Source organism: Amblyomma americanum, chromosome 5 (genome assembly GCF_052857255.1).
Source record: "Amblyomma americanum isolate KBUSLIRL-KWMA chromosome 5, ASM5285725v1, whole genome shotgun sequence".
Classification (NCBI taxonomy): domain Eukaryota; kingdom Metazoa; phylum Arthropoda; class Arachnida; order Ixodida; family Ixodidae; genus Amblyomma; species Amblyomma americanum.
This window is the reverse complement of record NC_135501.1, coordinates 86,908,336-86,920,715: the sequence shown is the minus strand read 5'-3', so window position 1 is coordinate 86,920,715 and position 12,380 is coordinate 86,908,336. Positions and strand designations below refer to the sequence as shown.

Below are 12,380 nucleotides of genomic sequence, written 5' to 3'. Positions count from 1 at the left end.
TGTTTCACGTGAGATGGGAAGACGTGGTCAAAATGGAATTGCACTGCTGCCGGCTGGTTATCAATCCACTGCAAAGAACTGAGATCAACACCAGTCGGTGTTAAAAGGTTCTGCGTTAACATAATTTGTGGCATCTGATACCGTGGCCAATGATGAGAAAAAAATAAGGCCGCCTGAGGCACAAAAATAGGAGTACTGACATCAGTCACCGGGTCCAACGACCTGAGGGAAGTTCGCACCGTGAGTATTTAAAAACGGGAGGAGGAGGAAGAGGAGGAAGAAGAAGAACGGACGGGAGGTTAACCAGACGAATAGCCTGTTTGCTACCCTGCACGGGGGGAAAGGCGTGAGGGGAGAAAAAGATCAAGGAGGAAAGACAGTTGCAGGAAATTAAAGTCGCTATGCAAAGTCACAGCGTTCAGTAAGCTCACAGCCTATCGTTCAGGCCACAATTCTTCAAAAAGCGGAGCAGTGGCTTGGACGCCTTCCCCGCCGACGACCACCGCGGCCAGTGGCCGAGAATCTTCGTTGACGTCAGTGGGCGCAGGTCGAGATGCTCCAGTGCACGGCAGAGAGACTGTCTTTCGGCGCTGTAGGCAGGGCACTCGCAAAGAATGTGGGCTATTGTCTCATCACACCCGCAGATGGCACATGCAGGGCTGTCAGCCAGAAGGAGTAGTGCTTTGTGAAAGCTACACCAAGCCACAGGCGACACAACAAAGTTGTTTCACCTCGTGGTAGGCCGGATGGAAGCCGAAGCTTCTGATCTGAGTCTGAGGTTTTTGAACGCAAATGCGAGAATTGGCCTGAATTCCACGCGGCAAGCGTGATGTCCCGCGACAGTGGTCTAAGCCTATCCGCTGCGTCAGATCTCGAGCTGGGGATGGACACGCAATCACCGTCATGGTGAGCAGTTCGCGCGGCCTCGTCCGTGCGGTGGTTGCCTGCGATGCCGCTGTGTCCTGGCAGCCATTGGTAAACAATATCGTGCCCATTGTGGATGGCTGTGTGGTGGAGCTCTCGGATTTCGGCGACAAGTTGTTCATGGGACCCATGCCGAAGAGCATATTGTAACGCTTGGAGGGCTGCCTTTGAATCAGTGAAAACAGACCATTGCTGAGGTGTTTCTTCACTGATATGCTCAATGGCGACACGAATAGCAGTGAGTTTTGCGCCAGTCGATGAAGTCGGGTGTGTTGTTTTCACTTTTTTAACTATGGTCCTTAAGGAGATGACTACGGAGCCCGAGGAATTGGAAGTCGTCACTGAGCCATCGGTATATACGTTCAGTCGGTGTCCGTGTTTCTTATGCAATTATTCTAGGGTTGTCTGTTTTAGTGCAGCCGTCAATAAATCAGTTTTCTTTTTTATGCCCGGTATAGAAAGAAGCACACGAGGTTGGTGCAGACTCCATAATGGAGAAGACGGTCTAGAGGCTGGTGTAAATCGTGTTGGTAGGAAGTCGCGATGGGCATCAATAATTATCGCAAACGATGTACTCGGCCGGTTAGCAGGAAGACTGGCAAGATGGTGCGCGGGAATCCGAGAGAGGTTACGAATATGCGCTCTCAAGGCTTCGATTGTGACATAGGCAGTCACTGGATTCTCCTGAGCGAAGAGTACTGTTGCGGCAGTAGACGCGCATTTTGGCAGTCCTAGGCACGTCCGCAGAGCTTGAGCCTGAACACTTTGCAGACACCGTATGTTCGTTTTAGCGGGAATTCAGATCAGGGATACGGGCTCCCAGACAAAGCAGGGCGTTCGAAAGTGATTTTGCGAGACTAAGGCAGAGACGTAGAGCGCGCATTTCCAGTAAGACTAAGGGTTGAAGCTTGTAGTTTGCGCTACCAGAGAAAATAATGCAACCAAATTCAAGTATAGGCCTTACATAGGCTTTGTATAGGAACAATAATGTGTCGCGGCGCATCCCAAACTTTTGATTGGCGATTCTTGTCAGCCGGCCTATAGCGCGTTCTCCTTTAAACAAATTGTTCTTTATATGAAGGCTCCAATTTAAATCTAGGTGATAAGTAACACCTGGATATTTAACGGATTCCACTTCTGGAATCTGGTTAGAGCGATGGACTAATGAAATCTGCAAAGGGTTGTCTGGTGGAAATACCAAAACGCCACATTTCTCAACATTCAGGGATAAATTAATACCGTTCAACCATACTCCAAGAGCATCTAAATATCCCTGCAAAATCTGATAAAGGGAATGGATATCTCTGGCTGAAGCGAAAAAACCTATGCCATCTGCATACACAAAAACTGTTATATCAGGACGAATGGCGATGCCACTGACCAAAATATTAAAAAGCAGCGGGGATAGCACCCGTCCTTGCGGCACACCTTTTGATTGATAATATGTATTAGACATAGGGTTCCCTCTGTGCAGTAAAGGTATCTGTCCTTCGGAAATTCACACATCCACGCATGAATGTAGGTTGGAGGATGTAACTGAGCAAGTCTGTTAAGTAATATAGTATGTTCTACACTGTCATAGGCCTTTGCTACATCAAGAGTCACCAAAGCTGAAACTTCCCTTCTGCTTATCGAGAGCCGGATTATACTCTCTAGATCCAAATGCGCGGACCATATAGAGCATCCGCGACGAAATCCAACTGGTCTGAGCTGGGACCGTTGACGTAATGAACATGTTTTGTGAGGCGACTGTGCACTATCCTTTCTATTAATTTGACTAAATTTGATGTTAGCACAATTGGCCGAATGTTATGTAAGACGTATCCTTTCCCTGCATCTTTCATCAATAAAATAATTTTCGTTGTCTTCCAAATGCTTGGGATCCATGCATTTCCCAACGTAGCATTGACCATATCTTATAGGTCGCGTATAAAATCCTGGGCTAAAATTTTTAATCATACCAACAGTGACTACATCTTGTCCAGGAGCTGCAGGATGCAAACATTGCCAGGACTCAGGGTAGCTCTGATGCGTCAACCTCGGTATAATCAGAAGAGGGAGAGATTGTGCACAAAGGGACGTTGCTCTGCGTCTGGAAACGTAACGCCAATCTCTGAGCAATACGCTCCAGAGTTTCCTGAGCATTTTGTGGTGATGACACTGTTGACCTAGTGAGGTGAGGGAGTGCAGGACTCTTGTTACGTTCCATGAATCTATACAGGGCCTACCGATTACGAGGATTTCAAAGATATGTGTTTTAACTTTTGGTTATGCTTCTCCTTGGCCTTTGCAATTGTTCTTTTGAAAGATGCAGAGAGGAATTTGTAATTTAACCGATTAGCTGGGCTCTGGTTGCAGGATAGCCTCTTTGAGGCTGCTTTTCTGCTACGATAGGATTTCTCACATTCTTCTTTCCACCAAGGAGACGGCTGTTTATTAGAGGCAGCTGCGGGCACAGTGAATATTGAGTGGTCTACTGCATTTCGCAAGAATGAAATCGTCTGCTGCGCTTTGTCATGCCGGCTTGTACTCACTATAGAAGCAATTGAGGCGGACATCACATTTTCATAAAAATTGTGGCTGACAATTTTATGGGTTGTACAACTAGTTTTGAGCGGAAATAAGCGGATAGAGAAAGTTATAGGAAAGTGGCCACTAAATGTACCCGAATCCTCTGTCGACCAATCAGTCACCTCTAGCCTACCTGCTGATAACGTTAAGTCAATGGCTGAGCGAGCAACCCCTCGCATAAAGGTTATGGTTATTTCTATAGAATTGCAGCAGCGTACAGCATTCGCAGACAGGCACGACCGGAGAAGCTGGCCGCAGGAATCAGTACGACTTCCCCAGTCACTATGGTGAGAATTAAAGTCTGCGATGACTGCACTGCTTGTGCCAGTGACCAAGCTGTCTAAACAGTCTGTCCTGTGTACACCTAAAGGAAAATAGACATTAGCAATTGTAATATCGGCACAATGCGAAAATGAAGTTTTGATCGCTAAAAGCTCACTGTGAGGGAGAATTTTCTTAGAGATAGTTGCCTGATGACATATATGTATATATATCATGGTTACCAATTCACCTCCCCTGCCAACATTTCGATCTGACCTGAAAACTCGAATGTTTCTCATTGAAAATGATTGATAAGGCGATAACCACGTTTCTTGTAAAAGCACAATATCAGGGTTATGTTTCTGAATAAGTAGTTCTAGATCTAGGAGAGAAGACAATACGGAGCGGCAATTCGATTGTAACACTTTGATACCTGCCATGATTATCAATTGAAGAGGCAGAAACCGCCTCTTTAAGAATATCATCATGGGGAAGAAGTTGGGGTGATTCTTTTTTAGCTTTCATCTCTGGAGAACTAGATTTAGATGAAGACGAGGAAGCATGGCGCTTCTGCGTAGGGCACGACATTTCGACGTCCCGTCAAAACTTTTCTGTATCCAGCAATTAACCGTCTGTGTCTTGGCCACTCCCCCGTAGTGGGTATGTGCCAGCAACGTCTGAGGCCTTCCTTCCTTCCTTCCATTTCGACGTCTGTTGTGCAGATGTCGGTGCGACATGCCTGGTGTCTGGGGGCGGGGGGGGTGGGGGTGGGGGGGGGGGGGGTGTGATGTTGAGCGGCTAGCACTAGCTGCACAAGCTGAAACAGATGCAGACGTTGCTGCCAGAACGGATGTTGGTGGTGAGACAGACTGAACTGCAACAAACTGAGCCAACGCCTCCGAAAAAGTGTTTAGCATTCGCTCAACCACATTATTAACGGATTTTTCTACAGTGGTCACAATTGAGGCAGTAAAGTTGGAGACAATGTCCCCAACAGAGGCGCGCACACGACTAGCATGTGAGTCTTTTTTCCAGTTAAAAACAACGTAAGCATCTGCTCTTGAGCACCGCTTCTCTTTGATAATACCCAATAATTTACGCTCTTCCCTACGTTTTGCCCAGTCGGCATCATCAGTTGAGTGGATGTTACTGCAGAGACAATAATTAGGCTGCTCTGAGGTGCAGTTATCAGCAGAATGACCTTCTCCACACAAACGACAGCGGGTCTGCGACTAGCATGCTTTGCCGCTATGTCCGAACCGTAGCAGTTGGTGCATTGAAGAGGACGGGGTTCAAAAGTGTCCACACGGTATACACTCGGCCAAATTTTAGTTCATCAGTGCAGGAAGAGCCAACAAAAGTTGTTATTACAGACTCAGTAGTAACACGCCAGCCGTTTACCACTTTACTACAGCGATAGACTGAAAGGACCCCGACTCCTGCATCCTGAAATTCTTCTAAAATTTCTTGCGGGGGAGATGCTGGGTCGACACCACGTACGATACCCTTGACACATGCAAGCTGTTCGGGAATGAATGCTTTCACCGGCAGTCAGCTGAAAAGTTTGCACTAAAGCATGTCTGCAACACAAGCGATGTCTGAGGACTTGCACACAATGCATCTACGGCCAAATGGACTCACTTCAGAGATCTGCAGATAGTGAGCTGTCAATGTTTTTAGCTCCTGTTGAATTAGTTTGGAGGTTTTCATTTTGATCGCACCCTCACCGATTGGGACAGCCACGGGAATTGCATCAATGCTTTTTTTTTGGAAGGACACAAGCTGCAGGCTTCGGGCTGGCAAGCTGGCAAACCAAGATGCCAACCCTCCACCTGGCGAGGTGAACGACATCTCTTAGCAAAACGCACCCTCAGGTTCACATGAACTGCATCTTAACCAAAGCCTTGGCCAAAACCCCCCAACGTAGTACGGCTTCACCAATGATCAACAAGCCGGAACCACCACGAGAAACAGAGAACAGCAGCCAGCAAGTCTTCTTAACAATCTCACTATCACTTCTTTCAGTGAGCCCTCGTCTGTCTTTACTCCTACTTTTTTTTCTACCTCTACATCTTCTACTAATCTTCTACGTTCTGCAACTGATACGACAAAAACCCAACCCAAGACAAACACAACTTTTCCTCACAAAGAAAAAGGGCCTAAGTGCGATTTTCCTGTTTTAAATAAGAAAGCAAAATAGCTTTATGAATGAGCCTTTGCTGGCTTTTCTTAGGCGACAGGTTAACCACCAAGCATCAAAATAATCGTGTAGTACATTTAATGTTATTATCAGGGCAAACGGTTTCTGCTTAGGTTTCCGGCTCCAGTAAACTCGTAAAATATTACAAAATGATCAACATGTAGAAGATAGTAATTAAGATTTTAAAAAATCTCAACATATACATCCCATGGCGTTCTCAATTTCTATCGCGAGCCAGCTTCCTCGTCGTTGCCAATCTCAACGAAAAGTACGAAAAAGAAAAAAATAGAGGTCAAGTGAGTAAAAGGTACTTTTTGTACCGATATCAATTTTGATATTTATTTCTTTCGTGAATATAAGATCTGAAAAAAACAGTTTATTTTGTCCTTATTCAGGACACCAGGACTAAAAGGGTTATACTTGGCAAAAAGAAAGTTGCGCCGCTCTAATAAGTTTGTATTTGACTGATGTCAGCTGACTGACGTGTAGCAGAGCGGTCCAGCGCGTCTGGTTGTCAGTTCCGGTTTACCTATAGAGTATTCATGCCCCTTGTGCCGTCTGGTTGAGCGTCTATGTAATGTACTGTGCACGTCGCAGTTTGGAGCCGTCCTCTATAGAGAAGGCCTCCTAAAAGGGCTTTATATGTTTTGGATCATAAATATCTACTTGAGATTTCGTTTTGAAGATCCACAATAGACTGAGCTAAAAGCACGACATGTCGTGTTCTTAGCGCATTTCTTTATGGCTTTACAAGACCATAGTCAACTATCTCGGCAACAAATCTTGATAAATTAGATTTCATAGGCCTCGGTTTTGCTCCAAAACCTGTGCACAATACTGGCAATGCAGCCTGACGTTGCGCTGTAACTTCGGAAGTCGTTGCCAGCAAGCAATACGTTTCATGGCTACGTGATATATGATTTCAGTGACACTGAAGGCAGGTGCTTATTAGTACTGTCGAAATCGATCCCGTAATTTTGTACGGCGTTAGCAGTAATAGTCCTTTTTCGGCGAATAATTCGGGTGCGTGCGTGTGCTTGTGGTAGGGAGGGGAGGAGAGGGGAGGCATTGTACGGCGAACAAGCAGCCAGACGGGCAAGAGAAATAGATTTCAACGAAACACGCCTCAACCTCTGCATGCTTGAATCAGCTCCCCATTTATTAGATAAAATTACGAGTGATTTCGGTCTTGCTCTTTCCCGATTCTAAGCGCAAGGCCAGAGCTCGAAAATTTGCTGCAACAAAAACGCCGACGTAATTTCCCCTCCGAGAATGCTTTGGGGCTAAAGGTCAGCAACTGTAATGCAGGAGTACGGTAATCCGTTATAAATAATACGCAAATGCACAAACACTTGTACAAATGCAAGTGGGAAAACCGTGTAGGAAAAAATTGGGCAGAGCCACACACTTAAGACGGCTTACGCTTGGGAATGCGGAGCATGCGGACACAAGACGCACACGTGTGGTTGCGGTTTGAGAACGGAGTTGGTTTCAGGCAATAAGTATTTTTTTTTAGTTTCAAAATATGACACCACCCACACACGCGCGCGCGCGCGCGCATATGACATTTTCAGGAACGCTGAACGACGAACGTTTACATCACAATTTTGACAGGAACGCTGAATGACGAACGTTTAGATCACAATTTTGACATGAAAGTCTGGGAAGCCACACAATTGAAGGTGGATGTGCTATCAGTTAGTCTCCCCGTCACAACCTATCCTCCAACTTGTCTAGCGCATTTCAGCTATGTGCAATACGAATTTGTATGACACCATCCGGAACGCTGTACGACAAACAGTTGCTTCGTAGTTTTGGTGCGAATGTCGTGAAAACTGGCGCCACATGGAAGGCCCGCAAGTGGCGAGTCTATGTAGACGAACAACATGTGTACGATTATCCATCTTTCAACTCTCCTGCTATCTGTACGTGGTAGCGATTGTGGCTCGTCTTGAGCAAGTGAGCAGGCCTGTGAACTTTCCTTTTCTTTCTTCCTGGCATCTATCTATCTACGTACGAACGATTATCCGAAGGGGCGGGGCTCGGCTTGTTATCTGCGTCATACTGCCGCCTGATGACGCCGCCGCGCTGGGATTTTCTGTACTGTCTGCGAGTGCGCACACAAACACACGCCGCCGATTTTTCTCATAATTGTACTAAGAATGCTCTCGCATTAAAATAGCCTAGTGCCACTTTGGCCAGGCAGACACACTCTGGCCGATCATGACCATTGAGTGGAAACTCTAACGTAAGTCGCGAAAACGGTTTACGCAAAAAAACATGTGAAATTTCGCCTTCGCCATTTGGCGCAAGTCTCGTAACTACGTAACTACGAAAACTTGATTTTATTTTAAGAAACAATCACGGATTCCTAAAAGGATGCAGACTAAAAGTGACCGGTCGGCGATATGATGTCCACATGAACAAATGCCACGAAAACTGCGGTTTAAAGAACACAAAAACGGTGGCACATATTAAAATTTTCGAAAACTAAAAGCGGAAGACCGAGGTCAACCATCTTAACCGACCAAAGGTCAAGCAGAGCCACCAAAATTTCCGAGTTCAGTTTGCAAGCAAATACTTCTGCACGCAGATACCACAGCAAGCAATTGAATGTCGTCCGCACGGTACTGCGGTGAAATCACACTGGACCAGAGATCGTGCACAAAAAAAAATGTTCTAGAAACTGGACACTCACCGTAGTTCCCAACACCGTCTTTGGAGCGCTTCACGACGAACCTTGGAACGTTCGTGGTGAATGAGACGCGGTGCTCCAGTCTGGCGAAAGTTGAGTAGTCTTGTGCGCTTCCGGGCTCAAGTATGCGTCGATCCTTTCCTCCTGCAAAAACAGATGGAGACATTCGATTGACAAGAGCCTTTATATTCTGCTCTACAAGCCATATCGGACACCTTGAGCCAGGACAACAGTGGTTCCCACGTTCCCTATAAAAAAAACTGACGCGGGTTCGTCGCATTTCTTCCAAGCCTTAATGCAGAGCGAAAGCTGCTTTTCTGCAACTGTTTCCGCAATTCCTTACACATTTGGTTCTGCAAGTCTTTACTTTTATTCATGGTGTTTTATGCGTCAGTGTACTTTCGGCGAAAGTGATGCTGCTTTTAGGCTGCTTACCCTAATAATATTTACTATTATTATTGTTCGCCAACAGGCTCCTCACGCACGCCGAAAGCATTCCCGGTTAATGGAAAACCGGGCATTTGAGCTGCAAGGAAGAGCAAGATTTAGTCGGAGGAGACACTGCACACGCACTTTGCAATGAAAATTGGTTTATGGTGTAAAGAAACTGCGCAATATCCGCCTGACATCTCAGCGCGCACCTAAACCGCGCCGTAAGGGAAGGAATAAACGTGGACTGAGAGAAGAAAGGAAGAAAGAGGAGGTGCTGCAGTGGAGGGCTGCGAAATAATTTCGACCACCCGGGGATCTTTAACGTGCACTGACATCGCACAGCATACGGGCGCCTTTGCGTTCCGCCTCCATCGAAATGCACTTTGTCTTTTTTTAGGAAATTAGTGTTCTACACGGCTCATGCGCTCGTTATATTGTCACGTAGTGGTGACGAAAGTCGAAGGAGCGATGAAGACGGACAAAAAGTCTTCTAAAAAAACTGTTTATCGGGGCTGACTTGCGCCCACAATGGACTGAATCACTCGGCGGCGGCGAAGCGACAAGCGTGCTCGGCGGTCGTCGAACAGAATGCCCGCCGCTGTCGGACGTGCTCAAATTAAAGCTGATAGCGAACTTTCCAGATAGAGCGTGCAAAGTTACTAGAACATTCCGGAACAACGTAGAATCAGCTCTGCCTGGCTGCGATCAATCGAGATAAATCTAGTCGCGTCTTACGTCGCAAACAAAGCGATAAAGTGGCGTGGCGGCAGATTTGAAGAAGGAACAAACACTTCAAAGATTCGCGGCAATATTCTGCCGTGAATATTTGCAGTGTTTGGTTGGTCATTCTTCACACCTGCCGGCACGCCGCTTTATCGCTCTGTTTGCCATGCAAGACGCGACCAGATTTATCTCGATTGATCGCAGCCAGGCAGAGCTGATTCTACGTTGTTCCGGAATGTTCTAGTAACTTTGCACGCTTTATTTCGAAAGTTCGCTATCAGCTTTAAATTGAGCACGGCCGCCAGCGCAGGGCATTCTGTTCGACGGCCGACAGCGGAGGGCATTGTGCTCGACGACCGCCGAGCACGCTGGTCGCTTCGCCGCCGCCGAGCGATTTCTTTCTTCTTTCACTCCCTCCTTTTTCACTTCCCTTACGGCGCGGTTCGGGTGTTCGCCGAGACGTAAGATATACTGAGCCATTTCCTTTCCCCCAAAACCCAATTTTCATTTTTTTGTACTATGGCCCCCTTCTCCCTTTCCTCGCGGCGCGGTTGAGGTGTCCACTGAGAAATACGGAACTCGCAGAGCAATTTCCTTTCCTCAAAAATCACATAATCGCCATCATGAACCGCGTGCCAGAGAGACAGACAGAAAAACTTTATTCAGCAAGTGAGTTTTAGACCCAGCTGGGTCCCTGGGCCACTGCGCGGTCCCGCACTGCATCAAGTAGGTCATGCCGGGACATGACGTCGGCAGCCCGAGTCACTGCAGCAAGCTGCGATGTCGGGTCTGCAGACTTAAGCCGGACCTCCCAGTCCTCCCAGCTCGAGATGGCGTGCTGTCCCCGCAGGGGAGGGTCAGCAGGGCAGCCGAAAAGGATATGGGAGAGTGTGGCGTGGGGGTCACCACATAGGGAGCATGCAGGGGATGTGCCGCAATAGTGGGATAAAAGCTGAGGGGATGACAGAGAGCGGATCTGCAGGCGTCTGAAAAGGATCTGTTGGGAGTGCGTAAAAGAGGGGTGGGGAGGAGGGTAAGTCCGGCGGTCCAAACGGGGTATTTGCGTGAGCTCCGCAAAGGTGTGCGCCCGCTCCCTCGAGAATCCTGGATCGAGACTGTCCTGAGCCCAGCAAATCAGACCTCGGGCCAATTTATCGGCAGCCTCGTTTCCAGGGTTCCCAGAGTGAGCCGGCACCCACTGAAGCTCTACCCTGCGCGGTAAATTTTGGGTAGGGGTGTTCAACAATTCCCAGGCAGGGGCGTGAATCCTGCCCCTGGCAAAGTTGGACAGAGCCGTTTTGGAGTCGCTGAAGATGTATTGGGCGTCCGAATGTGCAAGGGCTAGGGCGATGGCGGTCTCCTCTGCCTACTCAGGCGTAGAGCCCGAGGGAAGACGGTGAGTTAGGGGGTGAGGTAGGGTTGGATTTTGGGCAACTGCTAACGCTTCATGCGCTGTACATGCGGCATCTACCCAAACGGCATCGTGGGTTTTCCCATAGTACTTATGGAGGGCATTAGCGCCAGCTACGCGGCGAGGGATGTGATATTGGGGATGGACGTTTCGAGGAAGAGGTTTCACAACGAGAGGTGTATGGATGTGTCGAGGGATGGGTATAAGGGTTGACTGGTTAGCGGGTATGTTGATGCGAAGGGAGGAGAGTATATGGCGGCCAGTGGCGCTCGTGACAAGTATAAGGTACTGTGTCTTAAGGTGCGCGTCAACTAGTTCCTGAATGGTGTTATGCATGCCTAGTGCAAGAAGTTTAGCTGTGCTAGTGCTACGAGGTAGGTTTAGGGCTGCCTTAGTCGCAAGGCGGATCATTGCGTTCACGCCTTCGGTTTCCTTGCGGTGAGATATGGGGTTGCGTATAGAATGCGGCTAAGCGTAAATGCGTGCACTACTTTCATGTTGTCCGCTTCGTCTAAACCCTTGTTAAGGGAGGACACTCGGCGTAGAAGGTGCAACACGGATTGCGTGGAAGCCTTGAGCCTTTTAAGGGTATGTTCATTTCATCCAGAATCCTGCAAGTGGAGGCCAAGGATGCGGAGGGTGGGTGTGATGGGGATAGGGGATCCTTTTAAATTGATTTGGATGGGCGAGTTAGCGCTAGATTTTGGCCTAATTAGGAAGAGCGCGGACTTAGATGGGGAACATTCGAGCCCGATGGATGACGCGTGAGAGGAGATGGTGTCTGCTGCTAACTGAAGAGTTTCCTCAATTTCCCCGTCAGAGCCATGAGTGGCCTATGTGGTAATATCATCAGTGTACAGGGTATGCTTTAGGTGTAGGATTAGAGCCACCTTGTGAGCTAGGGGGATGAAATCAACGTTAAAGGTAAGGGGGGAAAGGACCGCCCCTTGAGGGGTTCCGAGCTCTCCGAGTGTATAAGGAGGTGTGTTAATCTGATCTATGTGCAGGGAGGCAGTGCGGCCCGAGAGAAACGCGCGAGCGTAATTGTAGGTTTTAGGGCCTACCTGTAGAGCCTTCAGTTCCCATAAGATGGCATCGTGTCGAATTCTGTCAAATGCCTTGGTGAGGTCAACTGACAGGATAGCTTTAGTGTGGTGGGGGAT

At 47.8% G+C, this 12,380-nt stretch overlaps 1 protein-coding gene across 2 annotated transcripts in view; it reads right to left on the bottom strand.

The window, feature by feature from the left end:
- The window catches only part of LOC144132578 (sulfotransferase 1B1-like), a 283,601-nt gene that overhangs the window by 182,444 nt on the left and 88,777 nt on the right, over window positions 1-12,380 (bottom strand). For both annotated transcript variants that reach the window (XM_077665073.1, XM_077665074.1), the window contains exon 2: window positions 8,655-8,795. The gene's annotated coding sequence lies outside the window, so the exon portion shown is untranslated. The remainder of the gene's footprint in view (window positions 1-8,654; window positions 8,796-12,380) is intronic.